This window comes from Dromiciops gliroides, chromosome 2 (genome assembly GCF_019393635.1).
Source record: "Dromiciops gliroides isolate mDroGli1 chromosome 2, mDroGli1.pri, whole genome shotgun sequence".
In the NCBI taxonomy this organism is placed as follows: domain Eukaryota; kingdom Metazoa; phylum Chordata; class Mammalia; order Microbiotheria; family Microbiotheriidae; genus Dromiciops; species Dromiciops gliroides.
Window position 1 is genome coordinate 33,688,243 of NC_057862.1, and position 20,944 is coordinate 33,709,186.

The 20,944-nt window shown below is 43.6% G+C and overlaps 1 protein-coding gene across 4 annotated transcripts in view; it reads left to right on the forward strand.

Annotated features, from left to right (window-relative positions):
* The window catches only part of LINGO1 (leucine rich repeat and Ig domain containing 1), a 497,222-nt gene that overhangs the window by 23,171 nt on the left and 453,107 nt on the right, over positions 1-20,944 (forward strand). Inside the window, exon 2 of one of the 4 annotated variants that reach the window (XM_043985051.1) lies at positions 2,202-2,252. The exons of the other annotated variants lie outside the window; for them this stretch is intronic. The gene's annotated coding sequence lies outside the window, so the exon portion shown is untranslated. The remainder of the gene's footprint in view (positions 1-2,201; positions 2,253-20,944) is intronic. 4 annotated transcript variants of the gene reach the window in all.

The following is a 20,944-nucleotide window of genomic DNA, read 5'->3' on the forward strand; positions in this document are numbered from 1 at the left end:
CTTGATTTGAACTCATGAAGGTGTGTCTTCCTGATTCAAGGATTGGCTCTCTATTCATTATGGTGCCACCTAGCCATCTCAGCAACATAGACCTATATATGTACAAAACTCACACACCTTTGTGTGTGGGGGGGAGAGGGAGGCACTTGAAACTGGGAAGGGGCCAGGAAAGACCTCCTGAAGAAGATGATGCTGGGTGAAGAAAGAGGCCCAGAGAGGAAGGACATGGCTGAGGCCATGCTGTGAGGTGATGTCATAGTCTGGGACTAGAACCCAGAAAGGGCCCCTGATGCTCCATCCTGTGCCCCTTCCATTGGATCCCTGATGACCAGCCTCGGCTGGCCAGTTACTGGGAGGCGGGGATGGGAGTGGAGAGAGCAGAGCACCAAGATGGCTGTTCCACTCTGGGCCCCTGCCGTGGCTGGGGGAGCCTGGCACTCCTGGCATGGATGGGTATCTGGAAGCATGAGCTCTCTCTCTGTCTCTCATTGGGTGTCTCGTCTCCTCTTTGTTTGCTGTGGCAATGAAGGATATGCACAGTCATGGAGATACTCTGCTTATTGGTGAATCACAGGAGATGCTGTCGGTCATGTTACTTCTTGGGGAAGGGAAGCCCAACAGCCTAAAGTCAGAGCCCCTGACTCAGGGCAATGAGAAACTGGAGTCCCCAAGGGATGGACTCCAGTGGGCGAGGGGTGGCACTGACCAGCTTTCCTGCACTTCTGCTGGACTCCACCAGCCTGAAAAGGGCTTTGGCCTCAGGAATCCAGGGACTGGAGTCCCAACCCACACCTGTCATTATCTGAATGACCCCAGGCCACCTCTAGGAGCCCAAGTTTTCTCACCTGTAAAATGAGAGGTAGTGTGGAAAAATCAAGAGCGAGCCAACCTCTGAGTCAGAAACAGCTGGGTTCCAATCCCTGCTCTGACATATGCTGGCTGTGTGACCCTGCTCAAGTCTCTGAACCTCTCTGAGTACCCCAAGAAGCACTTAAATTATAAATTGCAGGAAGGCTGCATTGGTAGAGTGAATTTCCTTCCTAGGAACTTCCTATAGCAATGACAGTGCAGGTCTGCACCAAAAATTGTGTGTGTGTGTGTGTGTGTGTGTGTGTGTGTGTGTGTGTGTGTAGGAGGAGAGTAATGTCTGGGCCTATTTCACAGGAATTTTTAAAGGAAAGCTCTTTGTAAACCTGAAAACACTAGATACGAGCAGCATTGGCTCCCCTTCCTATCCTCCGTGTTTGCCATCCTGTCTTCTGGATTTGTCTTATTTTCTCTTCTTGCCAAGGGCTCAGCCCTATGCCTGCAAGGGATGCCATTTCCCATTCATTGCCTCTCACTTCCACCTTTGTCTGTTGACATCCTTAGCTCCCTCAAGGCCAGGTCTACAGCCACCTTCCCAGTGATGCCCTACACACTCCCCTCCCCCAGCTCCTCTTTCCTTCAGCTAGATTCTCTGGCCCCTGCTTCCTCTCATTTCTTAGGCTCCTCAGACACTTACTAGCTATGTGACCCCAGTTTGCCTCAGTTTCCCCATCTGTAAAATGAACCGGAGAAGGAAATAGCAAACCTTTTCTTTTCCAGTAAAACCCCAAATGGTGTCACAAAGAGTAGGACATGACTGAACATGCCATGATATGACTTATGAAAGACCTTGACAAGTTGAGGGGTATTTAGGGGAAGGCTATCACAAGACACAGAATGTTGACATCCAAGGATCTAGTGAAATAGCTGAATATGTTTAACAAAGGGGAGAGAAGATTTAGTTGGAGAATGAGGGATGTCTTTGAGGGCTAGGAGGGGCTGAACATAATCTATTTACCTATGACTGGAAGCTTCCTGAGCTCATACAAAGAACTCTAGCCCACAATAATAAATAAGTGCAGTAGAGAACAACCATCAACAGGAGCTATGTGAGATTGGGGGGGGAATGGTAGGGACTTAACTGATGAGGAAATCAAGGGGGGCTTCTTGGAGGAGGTGATATTGGGGTCCAAAGGATAGATAGTAAGAAATTCAAGTCCTGCTTCAGATACTTCCTAACTATGTGACCCTGGACAAGTCAGCCTGTGCCTTAGTTTCCCCATCCATAAAATAAAAAGTTTGGACTAGATGATGTCAAACTCTCAATTTATGATCCTAGAAGCCTTAATTCAACAGTCAACAAGAAGTTCTAGTTCATCTCTTTTATTTTGCAGAGAAAGAAGCTGAGGCCCAGAGAGATGAAGGGACTTGTTCCGGGTCACACAGTGAGTTCCAATAAAGCTTGGAATTAGAACCCAAGCCTCCTGATTCCCAGTGTTCTTTCCACTCTTCCCTGATACCATATCTTAATTTTACAGATGGGGAAACCAAGGCTCAGAATAGATAAATTACTTTTGTGACTCCATATGATGATTCACTGTCAGCAAAATTGGCCCCAGAGGATCACATGATGTAGTGCTGGAAGAAGGCATCTAGTCCAACTCCCCCATCTTACAGATAGCTAAACTGAGACCCACAGAGGAGGGGAAATGACTTGCCCATAGTCACACAGATAGTAAGCATCTCAGACTGGATTTAAACCTATGCCCAGGACTTTCTTTACTATACCATGAAATGGATCCTATCCAGGACCATCTAGGCTCATCATCTTAGTCTTTCCTCTTACTCCTCACACCCCAGCTATATTCTTTCGAGTCTAGTAACTAATTCCATGGGGCAGGAAGAAGGGAGAGGGAAGAGAAGAAAGCAGAACCTGTGGGAATCGCTAGGCATTCTGGGAGCCAAAGAAGACTGGCAGCAGCAAGGTCTCCCTGCATCACACGCCCCACTGGCTGAGTTTCCCCTCCTCCCCCTCCCCCTGGATGGCTGAGATGGATTTCCAAACCAAGGTCTTTGACAGCTCGCTTTCTTCCCTTTTGTCTCCCCCCTCAATAGCCTGTCTAATAAACACCGGTATCTTGGCCATCTCTTTCATGCCTCAATTACCGCCATCGAGAGTGGGCACCGATAACAAGCCAACCATCCTTCAAAAGAGGGATCGCATCCAACCATTCCTGCACCTTACCTCCACTGCTGATTTGGCCCGGGGTCAAGAAAGGAGTTGGGTGGCAGGAGGGAGCAGGTCAGGACAGGGAAGAAGAGAAATGCTTCTAGGTCAGAGGCTCCCTGAGAGTCTGGGGAAAGAACCTTCCTGCTTGTAGACAAAATTCCAGGCCCAAGATGATCATGGAATGATGTGGCCTTAGTTTCCCAATCTGTAAAGTGAGTGGTTTGAATTAGGTGACCATTTAGATCCTATTCAGCTCTAACGGTCTACTAGGATCATAGATTTAGAGCTGGGAAGTGTAGAGACAGTCAAGTCCAACTTCATTTCACAGATAAGGAAACTAAGTCTCAGAGAGCTTAAATGACTTGCTTGTTCTCACAGAAGGAGGATTTGAACCCAGTTGTTTCTGTGTTCTTGCCTGGCACTTTGTCCCCATGCTGCTACACATACTGCTTTAGTCTGCTGTGTTATTTGGGGAAATTTCCCTTTTGTGAGCCTCAATTCCCTTATCTAGAAAATAGGGAGTTGAATTAGTTCATTCCTTCAGCTTCTCTCTGTTCAATTCTAGACTCTACATTTTAGAAAGGACATTGGCATACTGGGGAACATGGGGGAGGGCAGTGTAATGAAACCCTCAAGATAATCCTTTTGGGGGGTTATTAGCCTAGAGAAGAGAAGGTTTAGGGGGTATGGTGACCGTCTTCAAGTAATATGAAGGACCGTGAAGAGCAATGAGTAGATTATACAAAGAAGCTGATTTTTGTTCAATTTTCTAGCCAGGAGAGTGATCCCCAAATGGATCCCCAAGTGGATCCCTAAGTGGGTTGAAGTGGCAGGTCCACCAATATACTCCCTCTCATTGGAAGTCTTTAAGTACAGGCAGGATGACCCCTTGTCAAGAATGTTCTAGAGAGGATTCTTGTTCAAGCATAGATTAGATTCAATGGTCGATGAAGCCCCATCCAAAAGAGCACTAGATTTGGAGTCAAAGGACCCAGGTTCAAATCTTGGCTCTTTCACTTACTTAGGGCAAGTCTCTTGACCTTGTTTTGGGAGGAGGTGGGCTCAGTTGCCTCAACTATAAAATGAAGGAATTGGACTAGATGACTTTGAAGGTTCTTTCTAGCCTTAAACCTATGACTCTGAGATGCTGCGATTTCCTAAACAATATGATCTTTTGATTGCAAGGAGCTGTCCCTTTTATCCAGCTAAGAGCATGGGCAGGCCAGGCATGGACTCTTCTCTTGATAATTAGAAAAGACAAGTTTCTGGTCGGGGTTCCTTTGTTCGGTTAATTTCCAACAGTGAGGGTGGTGAGTGTCCCTCCAGGGAGAAAGCTGCATGTGAGAGAGACAGTGAGAAACATCAAACCCTCCTCTGATCCTTCTCAGGAAGGATACATTTTGGGATTAAATGAAGACAACACTACACTCCTTAGAAGAAAAGGAAAACAAAGGAATCTCATTGCCTTGGGCAAGTCTCTTCCCCTATCTGTGCCTTGGTCTCATTTATAAAAGATGGGATTGGACTAGATTTGGGGATTCTAGGGCTTGAAGGTACAAGTAACCCCTTTCCCACTGCCTCTCATCCTTATTCACATTTGAGAGATGGCTAACAGTTTCAGTGAAAAAGACCTGGGTGGGGGTGGTGGTACTAGTGGACTGCAAGATCAAACTCAAGCCTTCGATTTGCTACAGAAGTCAGCAATGCAAATGTAATTTTAGATAATGTTCATGATAATTTTTTGTTGTTGTTGAGTTGTTTTTCAGTCATGTCTGACTCTTTTGTGACCCCATCTAGGGTTTTCTTGGCAGAGATCCTCAAGTGGTTTGCCATTTCCTTCTCCAGCTCATTTTACAGATGAGGAAACTGAAGCAAACAGGGTGAAGTGACTTGCTTAGAGTCACACAGCTAATTAGTGTCTGAGGCCAGATTTGAACTCAGGAGATGAGTTTTCCTGACTCTAGGCCAGATACTCTTTCCGCTGTGCCACCTAGCTGCCCAATTAATGATAATACCTAACCTTTGTATAGCATTTTAAGGTTTGCAAAGTCCTTTACATTTTGTCCTCACAGCAACTTTAGGAGGTAAGTGCTGTTATTGTCTCTATTTGACAGATGAGGAAACTGAGGCAGATAAAGGTTAAGTTGCTGAGGGTGACTCAGCTAATAAGTAACTGAGGCAAGATTTGATCTCAAGTCTCCTTTACTCTAGTCCCAGGTGTGTATGTGGGGTTGTCTCCTCCATTGAATGTAAGCTTCCTGAGGGCAGGGTGTTTCATTACTATCTCTGTATCCCTAGCCCCTAGCAGAGTACCAGGCACACAGTAGGTGCTCAATGAATATTTGTTAAAGGGATGAATGAAGAAAGACAGGAATTGAGGCTCAGGGAGGGAGTAGCTTTTCTGCAAGGGGAGGACATTCTTGAAAGACATGGAGGTGTTGCTGGAAGCAGCCCTGCTCCCAGAATCTGCCAGGTTCGGCTTTGCTACCTTGCTTCTATCCCTGGGCTGGTTTAAGGGCTCAGCCTGTGTCTTACCATCTCACAGTCGAATCCTACATAAACATCACAAAATGAGTGGATTTCAGGCCCCATGTGGGGAATAGTGTTTGGTCTGTGTTGCAGCATTTTCTCCACAGCAGCCCTCTTGACTCAGTGCCTGACAGAGGCAGTGGAAGGCAGAGAGGTAGGTCTGTGTGCCTCAGTGTGTCTGAGTCTGGCTGCTTGTGTGCTCTTGGGATTCACGTGTGTGTGTGCGCGCTCGTGTGTGAGTGTGCATGTGTGTGTAGGAGATTGAAGGCAGAATCAAAGACCTAGAGGAGGAGTTGAAAGACAGTTTCAATCCATTTCAGTGCCTGTAGTCAGAGAATTAACTCATTCATTTACTCACTCACTCATTCTTTCATTCATTTGCTTATTCATTCATTCATTCACTGAATCTTTATTAAACATCTACTATATGCCAGGCATAATACTAGGTACTTGGGGATACAGTGACAAAAAAGGAAATAATCCCTGAGCTTATAGAGTTTACATTCTACTACAGCAGCGGGGAATGGGGAGCAGTGGTGGGGAAGGGAGATGGGATACCATATTCACAAACACATAGGTAATATATGCAAAGTAAATAAGTTAACAGTAATGGGGTGGCTAGTAACTGGATAGATCAGAGCTTCAGTAGTTGAGCTGAACATTGAAGGAAACTAGGGATTTTGAAAGGTGGAGATGATGAGTGAGGGCATTCCAGGTGTGAGCAACAGCCTTTGCAAAGGCTTAGAGGTGGGAGGAACTGTAGACCAGTTTGGCTGGCTGTATGAGTGTATGAGAGGCAGTAATAAGTCTAGGAAGGTAGGCTGAATTGCGATCATGAAGCACGTTAATGCCAAGCTGAGGAGCTGTTTATATTTTACCCTAAAGGGCATTGGGAGCCATCTTGAACAAGAGAGTAATGTAGTCACTTTAGGAGTAGCCTTTTGGCAGGTGTGGGGATGAGAAGTCAGAGAGGGAGGACAATGGAGCCTGACAGAGGGGGCTAACCCAATTTGTCCAAGTGAGGAGTGACACAGGGCCAGCTGGACTTGGTCATGGTATAAATAGAGAGAAGGGGGTGGATATGAGAGAGGTTGGGGACAGACAAGTTTTGGCAGCTCATAGCAATAAGGGTCTTAGAGAGTCTGAAGAAATGCAGCTGACTGTAAGGTATGAACATGGTGACTGGAATGGCGGTGCCCAAGATAGGAGTACAGAAGTAAAGAGGGGGCACTTGGATGTGGGAGAGACTCAATGGATTCTGCTTTGGATAGGTTGAGTTTATGATCTGAATAACAGCAAGAATTTAAAGACAGAGGGTCCTAAACCTGGAAGGGACCATACCTATTATCTAGTCAGATTCCTTCATTTTGAAGAAAGGAAACTGAGTCCCAGAGAGGGGAAGTCACTAGCCCAGGGTTCCACAGTGACAGAGACAGACTAGAAACTGGAAGATGATGAAACGTTAGAACTGGAAGGGACTCAAACCATTATCTCACCCAAATCCTTCACTTTATAGATAGAAGGATACTAGAGAACAATTGAGGTCCAGATAAAGAATAAATTGAGGTCCAGAGTGGGGAAGGCAGTTGCCAAATGTCACATAGCAGGTCAGTTACTCACAAAGCCAAAGTTCCAATACAGTTTTCCTGATTTCCAGTCCAGAACTCATTCCACCCCATCATGATGCTTTCTCTGTGGCCAGACGTCAGGAAGCAGACTATTGGCTCTCCTTTCCCAGAGAAATTCAACCCTTCTATCCTCCTAGTTCCCACCACTGCCATAAGGGTGTGATTGTTTGGATCCAGTCTGAGCATGAGGAAGGTTGGACAGCATCACCAGACATTTAATTCAGTTCTATTCAGAAGGCATTTATTTATTAAGCCCCTGTCATATGCCAGGATCTCTGCTAGGTGCTTTATTCCAGTGCTGGTGACAGGCAGGTCACTAAACATCTATAAATTTCAGTTTTCTTATCTGCAAAATGGGCATAATAATACCTAGCCACATTCACAAATGAGTATCATGATAATAGCTATAGTGGTTTGAGGTTTGCAAAACATTTAAAAATATTACGTATTTTATGTAATTATCAATTTGTATCTATAAAAGTTATAACATATAATTTAATCCTTATAACAACTCTGAAAGGTAGGTACTATTATTATCCTCATTTACAGATGAAGAAACTGAGGCAGACAGAGGTTGAGACTGGGCCAGGTTCACATAGCCAGTAAGTGTCTGAGGCAGGATATGAACTCAGGTCTTCCTGATTCAAGTTGTAGATGTGCTGCCTACTTTCCTGGAAAGGCAAAGTTAAGAAGTAACTTAGCATTACTGATAGAGAGCCTGCCTCAGTGCTGAAAGACTGGAATTCAAGTCTCATCTCTGACCCGCATTGGCTACTTGACCCTAAGAAAGCCACAATGTCCCAAGTGACTCCCCAGGGAGTTATTCACCAGTAGGTCTTGACTCTAGTGAAGATGCTGGCTCTGGTTCTATGTGGAGAGGGCCACTGGGCATTCATGAGAATTCTCTGATGTCCTCCCTTGGGTCCTGGGCCTTAGGACAGAAAAGATCCTTAAAGATCATCTTGTCCCATCCCCTTCATGTCTACATGAAGAAGGGGAAGTCCAGGATGAGGAAAGGAGCTGTCCAAGTTTACACAGGAAATCAGTGGCATTTCCAGCACTTGAACCCAACACCGCTGCTTCCCAGCCTCCCCTCCTTTCCATTATATCTGCTGGCTTTCTCAGCCTGGTGTGAGTGAATAGGGTCCCCTGGGAGAGCCATGACTAGAGGTGAAGGGGCCAAGAAACTGAGATTGGGGCTCTGGCTCTGTTTCCTCTGTGGCTTCTCCCTTTCTCTCCTCTATCCAACATCAAATCCCACACCTGCTCCTAACTCCCGACAGCTGGAGCCCTGCAGATGCTTTGGACTGCTTCCTATGCTGCTGCCTCATTGGGTGGTTCCCCATCTCCCCTCCTTGTCCACCTTCCCCAGGCTCCATAGCTAAGCAAAGCTGGGGTCCCTGTCCAGCTCCTGGCTTCCAGTTCCCAGCCCCCTCCCCAGTAGGCCTCTAAATATTTTATCTCCACAGTCTCTGCTGCTAGGAATTGCTGTCATTAAAATCTTTTCTCCTTTTGCCTTTGCTTGATGCTAACATTATTAAAAAAAACCCTTCTGCACCTTGTTCCTAGTCACTTTTGCTCCATCTCAAGGAAGTTCCCTCCAAAAACTGTAATTGCTTTTAAAACCGCAGATAGTCACTAAAAGCAATTTTCTTTACATTATGGAAGAGGAAAAAAATATCTATCTATCTTGTTTTATTTTTCACTTCAACCCCTCATTTTGCTTTTCATGGAGTACACCCCCCCTCCCTGCTCACTAATATCCTGGCAGGGAGAAGCTGGTAGGGGGTGGAGGGAACCACCTAAACTGGGAAGCAAGAAGCCTGGCTCTGAGTTCTCCCTCTGCCACTGACTTGCTGTATAATCATGGATGAATCATTGCCCTGCTTTGGGCCTCAGTTTGTGTACCTTTAAAATGGGGAGGATAAGATCTGCCATGCCTAATTCTTAACATCTCTGTGGGCTCAAATGGACTCTTAACATCCATCTCTAAGAAAAAAAAAGTCTTTTAAAAAAAAGTGGACAGAAAAGATGTTTTGAGAAGTCTAAGGGCATTTTCTAACTCCTGAATTTTTTTGGGGGGGGGGTAGGGCAATGAGGATTAAGTGACTTGCCCAGGGTCACATAGCTAGTAAGTCTAAGGCCAGATATGAACTTAGATCCTCCTGAATCCAGAGCTGGTGCTTTATCCATTGCATCACCTAGCTGCCCCTAAATCCTGAATTCCTAACCTGGTCTCCATGAACTTAAAGGAAAAAATAAATCTTGATTTCAATATAATATGTTTCCTTTGTAATTCTATATATTTTTCATGCACTTAAAAACATTATTCTGAGATGGGAATCATAGATTTGACCACATTGCCAGAGGGGTCTAGAAGACAATAAAGACTAAGAATTCCTGAACTAGAATTGGGGGTAGGAGACAGCTCTCTTCTCGGTTTCCCTGGGCTACTGTGTGCTCTTCTATCAGCTGGCATCCTAGAGTAGTTCTTGTCCGAGCATTACCCAGAAAGGGATAGGGTGGAGATTGCTGTGAGCCAGGATTTACTGACACAATGTGGTGAGGTGGGGAAAATGCCAGCCTAGTCATCAGGAGAGCCCAAAGTACCAGTCCCAGCTCTGACATGAATGATCAATGTGAGCTGGAGTTAGGACACATGATCTTTCTTAGCCTCAGTTTCCTCATTTGTTAAGTGGGGTTAGTGCTCACATAATTGAGTTCTCATGAGAAAAGCACTTCATCCATAGTAACACCCTTAAGTCACGTGAGTTGCCACGATTATTTTGAACCACAGACCATCCTGAATAGGACCAGAACTAGAGCTAGAAGGGATGGTAGAGATCATGCAATCCAACCCTTTCATTCTACAGAGAAGGAGACTGAGAGCCAGCCAGCCAAATGATGTGACTTGCTTAAGGTGACACAGATATTAATGGCAGAGCCAATATTCAAACCCAGGTCTTCTGATTCCAAGCAGTATTCTTTCCACTGTAACCCCCCTTCCCCCAGATAATAATACACCAGCATTTCCAAGATCTCTGTAGAGACCCCCTCCATGACTCAGGTTCAAAATCACGAGTTGCTGTGGTCAGCCCTTTGGGGTCAGACTTAGGTAGTTAGGGTGCATAAAACTTTGGACTTGGAGTTGGGAAGATCTGAGTTCAAATCTAGCCTCACATACTTCCTAGCTGTGATACCCAGGGCAAGTCACTCAGCCTCTGTCAACCTCAGTTTCCTTACTTTTAAAATGGGGATAATAATAGTACCTACTTCTCAGGGTTGTTGTGAGGATGAAATGCCACAAAGCTTTACAAAACTTAAAGTGGCACATAAATACCAGCTCTAATTAATAATACCAACCCTCCTTTAAAGCAGGGAGAGGCTGAAACTTAGGGGAATTGACTAGGCCAAGGTGACTGGTATTAAGTGGTAGAGACAGCCGGGTGGTACAGAGGAGAGCATTTGGACTTGGGAGTCAGCCCTCAGACACTTATTGGCCATGGAGAAAACACTGAAGCACTTTGAACCTCAGTTTCCACATCTGTAAAAAGGTGATAATGATAGCACCTATCTCCCAGGATTGTTGTGAGGATAAAGCACTTTGTAAACCTTGAAGTGTTATATCAGTACTAGTAATTATTAATATTAATATTAGTCTGGTCAGGACATTTATTTATATTTTATATGCTCTCATATACATACACATTGTCTCCCTTTAAAGACTGTAAGCCCCTTGAAGGTAGGGATTGTTTCTTTTTTGGTTTTATATCCCCAAGGCTTAGAATGGTGCCTGGCACATAGTAGGTATTTAATAAATGCTTTAAAATAAAAAAAATTCTATCTAAAGTTTTGAGTTCCAAATTCTATTTCTCCTTCCCTCCCTGAGACAGTAAGCAATCAGATATAGGCTATGCATGTGCCATCATGTGAAACATTTCTATATTAGTCATTAATAAATACTTTTTGAATAATTGATCCCAGGTTTTTGCCTCTAAATCCAGTGCTTTTCCATTATGCTAACCTCTCTAGAATAAGAATCTCCTTTTCCTCCCCACTTCCCATATGAAACAGGGAATGGAGTGCTTGATTTGACATTCAAAGACCCAGGTTCAAATACTGACTCTGCCACTCATTACTTCTATGACTTTGGACAAGTCACTTACCCTTCCTGGGCCTCAGTTTCCTCTGTAAAATTAGGGAGTGGGACCCCATGGATTCTGAGGTCCTATCTAGCACCAGCTAAGTCAGTGATGTCATTGCTGGGGGGAGGGGTGGGATTCTTCTACAACATTGACAAAAGCCTCCCTATGACTTTGTGGATGGTCCCCAAGAGCTGTGGTTGCCAAAACGTGAAATTAAAAAGAAAACAAGACAAAAAAACCCAATATATTTCTTGGCAGCTAACTTTGTCCTGATGAAAATATTAACATGAACAAAAATTAATAGCAATCAGCCTCTGCCAACCTCCATTAAGTATCCATTAAGCCCCTACTGTGTGTCAGGCACTGACCTAGGTGTTGAAGATACAAGTGGTGTAGTTTAGTCATTCAGTTGTGTCTAGTTCTTCATTACCCCATGGACCTTGTCCATGGGCTTTCTTAGCAAAGATACTGAAGTCATTTGCCATTTTCTTCTCCAGTGTATCCCCATTTTGCATATGAAGAACTGAAGCAAATAGGAGTGAAGTGACTTGCCCAGGGTCACGCATCTAGCAAGTGTCTGAGGCCAGATTTGAACTCAGATCTTCATGATTCCAGGCTTAGTGCTCTATCCAAGTTCTCAGTATAAATAACCGAGAATGAAAAGATCCTTCCTCACAAGGAGTTGACATTCATCAATACTTTAGGCTTCATAAAGCACTTTTACATTTGCTTCTTCAATATGTTTAGAGTTTGTATCATTGGTGGTGTTCTTCTTTCATTGGCCCAGATGACACTCCTCTGTAATTTAGTAGATTGCTTTCTGAGAGGTACGGGGGCCAAAAAGGTTCACCACCTTGAGGCTAACTTGCCCAAACTTAGCTAGGCTGTTCTCTGTGCAATAGACATGTCACTGGTCATCATGTCTTTCCCCCATCTAATACTCTCAATGATCCAGTGAAATAGACAGGGTAGGTTTTATTTATAATTGTTTCCATTTTCTAGATACTCTTGTCAGGTAGGTCATAGGGGATTAGAGGTGTATAGTCAGTTTCGTGTCTGGGTTAGATGAGGCAGCTGTTTGGGTCCCTTCCAAATCTCAAATTCTTTGATTCAGTGAGGGTCTTAGACGTCAGAAAGTCAATAGCAGAAACAGGGGGAAGACATTCAACTGAGTCACTTTACAGGATCATGAGATCATAGACATAGAGGCAAAAGGGACTTCAGAGGCTACTTCATCCATCATTTAACATATGGAGAAAGAAACTGAGGCCCAGGGAGGTTAAAGTGATGTACCCAAGGTCACACAGTCAGTAGATGTCTGAAGTGGTGGGATGATAATATTCATATGTGTAATAACAATCTAATCTAATAAATAATCTAATAATAATAATAATCTCTAATAATTTCACATTTATGTAGTGTCAGGTAGTATGCTATGTGCTTTACAAATATCTCATTATTCTCACAACCCTGAGAGGTAAGTGCTATTATTATCCCCATTTTCCAGATGAGAAAATTGAGGCAAACAAGGATTATGTCACAGAGTGTCTGAAACTGGATTTGAACTTGGGTTCAATCTTCCTGATTCCAAACCCATTGGCACCTACCTGCCTCTGGACCTTAGAGATCATAGCCCAACCATCTCATCTCATAGGGAAGGAGGCAATCCCAAAGAACCAAAGGGATGAGATTTGAATTCATATCTCATTCCCCCAATCTAGGCCTCTTCCTGCTGCCCTGTGGTGCTTCGTGGCAGAGGGCTGGCTGGGCTCTGAGGTTCCTCCCTCCTGCCATTTCCTCCCCATACACTGTGCTCTCTGTTTGCTGAGCATGTGGGGTTTTTCAAAGGCATTAATGATAGAAAATAAATTGGAATCGGAGAGGAATCATCTCTGGGCATTCTCTGAGGGCCTCCTCTCCTCTCGCTTTTCTCAGCCACACTGAAGCCGCTGGCCCGACTGGAATACGAATGAGGCTGAGGCCGGCATTTCTCTTAATCTGTCGGGAAGCCTTCCCCTGGCCAGACGACGTGGGCCAAAGGAAAGCTCTTTTCAATGAGGCCCTCACCGTCAGCGGCAGTCACCGGGCATAACAGATTTCCTTGGGATGGAGTCAGAGTCCATGGGCTTCAGGGAGAAATAGTATGTGGGCCCTGTAGGACACTGGGTAATTGAGATGCAAGACTTCACTGGGGGGGGGGGTGTTTCTCCATGTCCTCAAGGGGGTTTTTAAAGGGGGAGGGCCGTATAGACACCAGAACAGAAGCTGTGCTGGCAGGGAAAGAGACAAAATGGTGATACGGTGCTGGGGCTTAGTCAAGGCCTTAGTCAAGGGGTCTTGTCCAGGGCTCCCTCCAATGGACACCAGCATTTCCAGGTAGCGGGGGTGAGAGCTGCTTCAAATCACTGCACAGAGGACTTGGAGGAGGGAGGAAGGGGAAGGGAGGGGCCATGGTGAGGGATCATCCTGCATGAACGATGGATTTGTACTTAGAAGACCTGGGTACACAACAGGGCTCGGCTCTCTGTGTGACCTTGAGCAATTTTCATTGACCTTTTCAGAAGTGTCAGGGGCTACAGAAATATGAGCTTATGATCTTGTAGCAGAGAAAAGACATTCACACAAATAATCCCAGAAACTCTTGAGCTGTAGGATAAATCCAGGATCATCAAGTTCCGCTTTCTTATATGGGAGAAATTGAGGTCCAGGGAGGGACAGGGATTTTCTCAAGGTCATCCAGCAGCTGAATATCTTATTATATATGACTCCTCTTCATTTATTCTGTAGTCCAGCCAAACTGACTTATTTGCTGTTGCTCATACTCAGCACCCCATTACTGTGTCTGTGCCTTGCATAGGTTGTCTCCTGTGTCTGGAATGTACTCTCTTCCTACCTCCATCTTGTAGAATGTCTACTTTCATTCAAAGTTATCTCAACCACCACTTGACTCTGTTCCTAACTGCTAGTGTCTCCATTTCCCAAATTACCTTGTACACATCATGCATTTGCTTAATAATAATACTGCTAGCTAGTATATATATAATATTTTACACTTTACATGTTATCTCATTTACTATGTGTATATATGTTGCTTCTGCTGGTTGAAGAAAAAAGCCCTTGGGGGAAGGAATTATTTCATTTTTTTCCCCTTGGTATTGCCCTTGAGTAGCATGTAAGAACAAATGCTTGTTGATTAAGTGAGTTGAAAGAGCTGGGACCAGCATGCAGATCTCAGATAGTTTAGAGAATGATAAAAACTCCCCCATTAGAATGTAAGCTCTTTGAGGACAGTGACTATATTTTTTGTTTCCCTAGTGCTTAGGTGGTGCCTAGTATATATTAGGTGCTTAATAAATGCATGATGACTAAGTGATTGACTTTCCCTGTTGTTCTGATGGCCAATATTTTTACCCTGTCCCACTCCCTCTAGTGATGGGTAAAGGTCAGACCTATAACAGGTATAGATAGATGGCTATGAGGTAGAATTTTCTTCCTCAGTCAATGAGCTGTCCTTGGCTTAACCAGATCAAAAGCAAACTTACGTTCCTTCTGCCCCATTAGAGACAGACACAGTGGGGGGATCAGCAAAGGAAACCTGCCCTCTCCAAAACATGGAAGACAAAGCATAACTAACATGGACAATTGACAAGTGCTCCTCTTTTAAGAGGGGCAGCCTGGTGGTGCAGTATATAGATAAATCACTGATCTTGGAATCAGGAAAACTCCTCTTCATGAGTTCAAATCTGATCTCAGACACTTACTAGCTTTGTGACCTTGGGCACATCGCTTAACTTTGTTCCTTGTCTGTAAAATGAGCTAGAGAAGGAAATGGCAAACCACTCTGGTATCTTTGCCAAGAAACCCCCCAAAATGGTGTCACAAAGAGTTGAACATGGCTGAGAAACAACAGAACCATTCTTAAGAAGACAGCTAGGTGGCACAGAGGATTGAACACTGGGCCTGAAGTCAGGAAGATTCATTTTCAAATATGGCCTTAGACACGTGTTAGCTGTGTGACCCTGGGCAAATCACTTAACCCTGTTTGCCTTGAGTTCCTCATCTATAAAATGAGCTGAAGAAGGAAATGGCAAACCACTTCAGTATCCTTGCCAAGAAAACCCCAAATGGGGTCACAAAAAGTCAGACATCACTGAACAACAGCCTCTTTTAAGAACAGGATACACACATCTCACAGCACCAAGAATGGAGAGACCAAACACGATGTACTCCATTAGTAGGGTAAGAAGCACTTTGGTGGAGTGGAAAGCACTGACTTGCTTTTTGACCTTGGGAAAATCCTTTCCTCCCTCTAGGATTCAGTGCAATAAGGGGATTGGATTAGATGATTTCTGAATTATCTTCTACTCTGAGTTTCTGTAATCATTTATTTGTCTGCTTGTCTTTTGCCTTTTATAAGAAGATAAATTCCTTAAGATCAGGGTCTGTTCGGTAGTTATCATCTTCCCAGTGCTGAACATGGGGTCCTGCATATTGCTGGTGCTTAATAAGGATACTAATAGCTGATATTTATGGAACACCTTCAGCTTTCCAAAGTGCTTTGCATATAGAATCTCACTTAATGCTTACAACAACCCTATGAGTTAAGTGGCTCAAGTATTTTGATTCTATTTTGGTTCTTTTGGAGAGAAGGGGAAGGAGTAGCTTTTTGCCTTTCTTATTCTCATTTTACAGGTGATAAAACTGATGCTCAGATAGTTGAATTAACATTCTCAATGTCTCATGGTTTGTTGGAACCTGGCTTTTGGCTCCTACTCTTTTGCCTTGATTTCCACTTTTCTTTCCATTGTACACACCAAAATGTTTATGGAATGAAATTAAGTTATTCCTTTGTAGGTCAGGTCCTGCAAAGGCACAATTCTAGAGTGGCATCCACTGAATATGTATACCCTCAACACAGGGGAGCTGGTTAGCTCAATAGCTAGTGATGGGGAGGGTCCTTTAATGGGGCCTAGGGCCACAAGCTACAAGAGCGTTTTAGAGATTATCTGGCTCAACTCCTCTCCTCATATTACAAATGCAGGAACTGTAGCTCAGGAAAGTTAAGTAACATGTTTGTATACAAAGGTAAAAATCAGTGCCAGATTCTGAACCCAGCTCTATATCCAGATGCAGTTCTTTGTTCCAATACAGGCTGATGTCTGATGTGACTGCAGTGGGTGGAAGTTTACCCAGTTTGATACCTTTGGTGGCAACAGCTGTGCTAAGGTAGTGGTGTGGTGTGGTGTGAATGTGTGTGTGTGTGTGTGTGTGTGTGTGTGTGTGTGTGTGTGTTGGGGAGGGGGCGGCAGTTTATCTTTGGTCTGCAGGCAGATGTCAAAAAGCTGGCAAGTTCAGCACCACGGTCAGTGCTTACTCCAAACCTTTTCCTCTGGCTTGTTAACAGCTAGGGTAACCTTTCTCTTGGAAAATCACTATTCATCCCCCCCCCCAACCCCTTTGAATAAATTATACTAATAATTCATTGGGGTTCTGGTTAAACTGTGATTTTTGCACCTTTCCCTCCTATATAACTCTTGTTTGTGTACTGAAGAATCTACTCTCTGCTTCTGGTCCTGACTGTTCATATGACCCTAGGCAAGTCCCTTAACTTCCCTGGACTTCATTTTATCTGTAAAATAAATGGGGAGTGGACTGGATGCTGTCTGAGATACCTTCCAGCTCCGGAATTGTAAATTTTAATCTTTCTGGGTCTTGGATTCCACCACCACCATCATCATAACTAGCCAACATGCTTTACAAATATTATCTCATTTTATATCATGATAACTCTGCATGGTATGAGCTATTATGATTCCTATTTTGCATATGAGGAGACTGAGGCAGACACAGGTTAAGATACTTGCTCAAGATTTCACAGTAAGTATTTGAGACCTTACTTGCACTCAGGTCTTCCTGACTCCAGGCCCAGCACTCTATCCACTTCATCACCAATGCTGTCTGTACTTCTTTTTTTTTTTTTTTTTAGTAAGGCAATTTGGGTTAAGTGACTTGCCCAGGGTCACACAGCTAGTAAGTGTTAAGTGTCTGAGGCCGGATTTGAACTCCTGAATCCAGGGCCGGCGCTCTATCCACTGCGCCATCTAGCTGCCTCGCTGTCTGTAATTCTAAAACACCTGTCATTTAAAAAAATGAGACAGTTGGATTGATTAGTTAGCTCTAGAGTCCTTTCCAGCTCTAACTGTATGATTGTATCATCCATTTAATGCACTGGAGACTTTCATCCGATTAATATCTTAGGAGTACTCATGTCATATTCAGGCTATCCGTGTCTTGTCTTAGTCTCACCCCATGACTGTCCTGCCTCCTTTTCTTATCATAGACATTATTTGTATATCTTATTTAATTTCTTATACTCAGGTAATTCTTGGTAAAATTCAGAGTGTCCCAAAAGTATTAATATGGTTTTAAGGGATTAAAGCTTTAAACTGCACTGAGATTTTTGGGATACCATAAACTGAGGCCTCTTTACACATACCAGACATTATCCCATTGTCCTTTGGGTTGTCGTTTTGATTCTTTGAAGATTGTAAAATTTTACAATTTGTACCATTAGATGGTAGAAAAAAGCATTGAACTTGGAGGCAGTTCACCTGGGTTCTGATTCTGGTTCCCATACATATTAGCTAAGTGACCTTGTTTAAGTCACTTAGCATCTTGAAACTTCCCTCAAATTTCAAAGAGAACAATAATACTTGTACTAGTGGCCTCATTGGGTTAGTATTATGGGGAAGTGTTGTGTAAGCCCTAGGGTTCTAGGGAAATGTGAATGATTATTGTTCTTATTATAGTCACTCAGCATCACTGGGAGCACATTAATGTTAAATATGATGGACTTTGGGGAGCAATAAACATTTTGAGATCATCAAAAGTTTTACACAGTTCCCCAAGTATCTTCCAACCAAACACAGTGGTTCTCAAAGTGGGATTCAGAAACCCCAGAGGGCCCCATAGACCCTTTCAGGGTATCCATGCGATCAAAACTATTTTCATGATAATACTAAGATGTTTTAACTTAATGTGGTAAAGAAAAAATAGATATAATTTATGAAACAAAAGTTCTTTAGGGCTTCCTGAATAATTTTTAAAAGTATAAAAGGTGGGGCATCTAGGTGGTGCAGTGGATAAAGCACCTGCCCTGGATTCAGGAGTACCTGAGTTCAAATCCAGCCTCAGACACTTAACACTTACTATCTGTGTGACCTTGGGTAAGTCACTTAACCCTCATTGCCCCCCCCCAAAAGTATAAAAGGATCCTGAGACCCCAAAATATTTATCTACTCTGTCTTTCCTCCCTAATTCTGCACTCAGCTTGTTATCCATCTGTGGTCACTGTCCACGATACATACATACATACACACACATACATGTATACATACATGTATACATACATAGACACATAATACACATGCATACACACAACGCTCATATAGAGACAGAGATAGCAGAGACAGAACATGAATTGGGAGAGACAGGCAAAGAAACAGAGACAGGGAGAAGAAGAGGGAGAGTTACAGAGAGACAGAGAAGGAGAGACAGAAAGACAGGGCCAGGGACAGAGAAACAGGCAGATGCATATGTATATAAATGTATTGATTTAAGTGGGTGCCCATCCAGCCGTATTTTGGTTCTTTGATGGTCCTATTTACCCCCTTTGACCAGAGTAAGCATTCACCCATCTATACTTTCTAATCCTGTTCAATTCTTGTCAACATCCTCCTATGAATCTCTTCTCTAAATATCCTTGATCTCAGGTCCCATAGTGTTGGAACCAGGTTTTGTAGAGCCTTGAATGCCAGGAAAATTATCTTCAGGCAGCTGGTTCTGATATCTGTATATCCAGTCTTCACTACTCTCCTAGCTCTAATTTTGTATCTCCAACTACCTGCTAGATATCTCTACCTGAGTGTCTCTTAGGCATCTAAAACTCTTAAACTGAACAAATTACATTTTCCCCAAATACCAACCCTCTCTTTTTATCAAGTGCCACCTCCTTTAAGAGGTCTTCCCCAATTCACTGAGTTGTTAATTTCCCACCTCAATCATTGTGTATTTGGGGTCATCTACTGTACAGTATAACATAAGCCCAGAGAATGTAAGGCAGAGACCGTCTCACTTTCATATCTATATCCCTAGCAAATAACACACATAGTAGGTGCTTAATAAATTCTTATTAACATAGTGGTAAAAGATTTCAAAGGTCCTTTTGTCCCACACCATCCATTCTGATCCAAACTAGTGACAATTAATTGCCTCCTGCTTCTAACACGTGCTGGTTTGGTGACGCTGGCAAACTACTTAACTGGTCCATGTTCTAGTCAGGTCTTTATGAATATAATTGCATAGGTGGTGGCAATCTGTATTGGTGGAGGATTTCCTCACTGGAAGTTCTCTTTATCAAGGAAATAACAGGTCTTGGCCAAAAAAAAAATGCAAAGCATTCTGGTAGGCACTGGTGATACAAACATAAAACTTGTTCACCTCAGGGAGCTTACACTCCAGTGGGTCACATTACAGAACCATTGGGTCAGAAATAGGGAGCTGGAAGAGACTTCAGAGACCATCTTGTCGTCTCATTTTATAGATCAGGCCAAGGGAAGTTAAGTAACTTATTCAAGGTCACACAGTGTCAGAGGTAAGATTTGAATCTAAGACCCCAAAGACATTGCTTTTTCTTCTGTGCCAAACTGCCTCCCTTGCAGCATGTTGTTACCCTATATCTTTCATTCTATCCTTGTCTCTAGTTCCTATTTGGTAAGGAGATTCTGGGGTCTCCCTTGGGTATCTCTTCCATTCTAATACAGATCCTTGCAATTTATTTAAGGCAACAGGCATTTATTAAGCACCTACTATTCACAGAGTATTGCACTTTGTGCTGCAGATGGGGAGATTCAAAGGGTCCAGTCTCCGTCCTCAAGACAGAGCTTCTGAGGCAGGGGACAATACATGAACACAAAATTAAAATAGAAATTAGAATGTGATGTGTGACCAAGAGAGATTAGATGGAGAAAGATGAAAGCTTATGCAAAGAAAGGAGGTTCACTTCAAACTGGGGGAAATCAAGGAAGGCTTCAGGGAGGAAGCAGATACCAACAGGTAGGTATGGAAGTGGGTGGGAATGGGTAGGATAAGGTGAGCAAAATCCAGAGATAATTGGGAACTGGATAAGAATGAGCAGGAGTGAGGGCACTGAGAATCTACCTTCATTGTAACTTGCGTTAAGTGGGGTATGTAATCCAAAGCTGGGAAGTTGGTAGTGGCTAGATTGTGGAAATCCTTGAATACCAGACAAAAGAATTGATTTAAGGAGTTGATTAAAGGAGTATTTTATTTGGTAGGCAACAGGGATTCATTTGCTGAGGCTTTTTTGCTGGAGAAGGAGTCAGGTAGCAGAGGGCTAGGGTGGCATAGCAGATGCAAGCTAGCTTTGAAGCAATGAAGACAGTGGTTTGAGTCAAGCCCCTGACTCATATTAGCTGTGCGACTGCAGGAAAGTCACTTAACTTAGTGCCATAGGCAGCTATCTAGAAGGGTAAGTTTCAGAGGAGGTTCTGACTTGCCCTGGTAGAAGGGAGTTTCCTCATCTG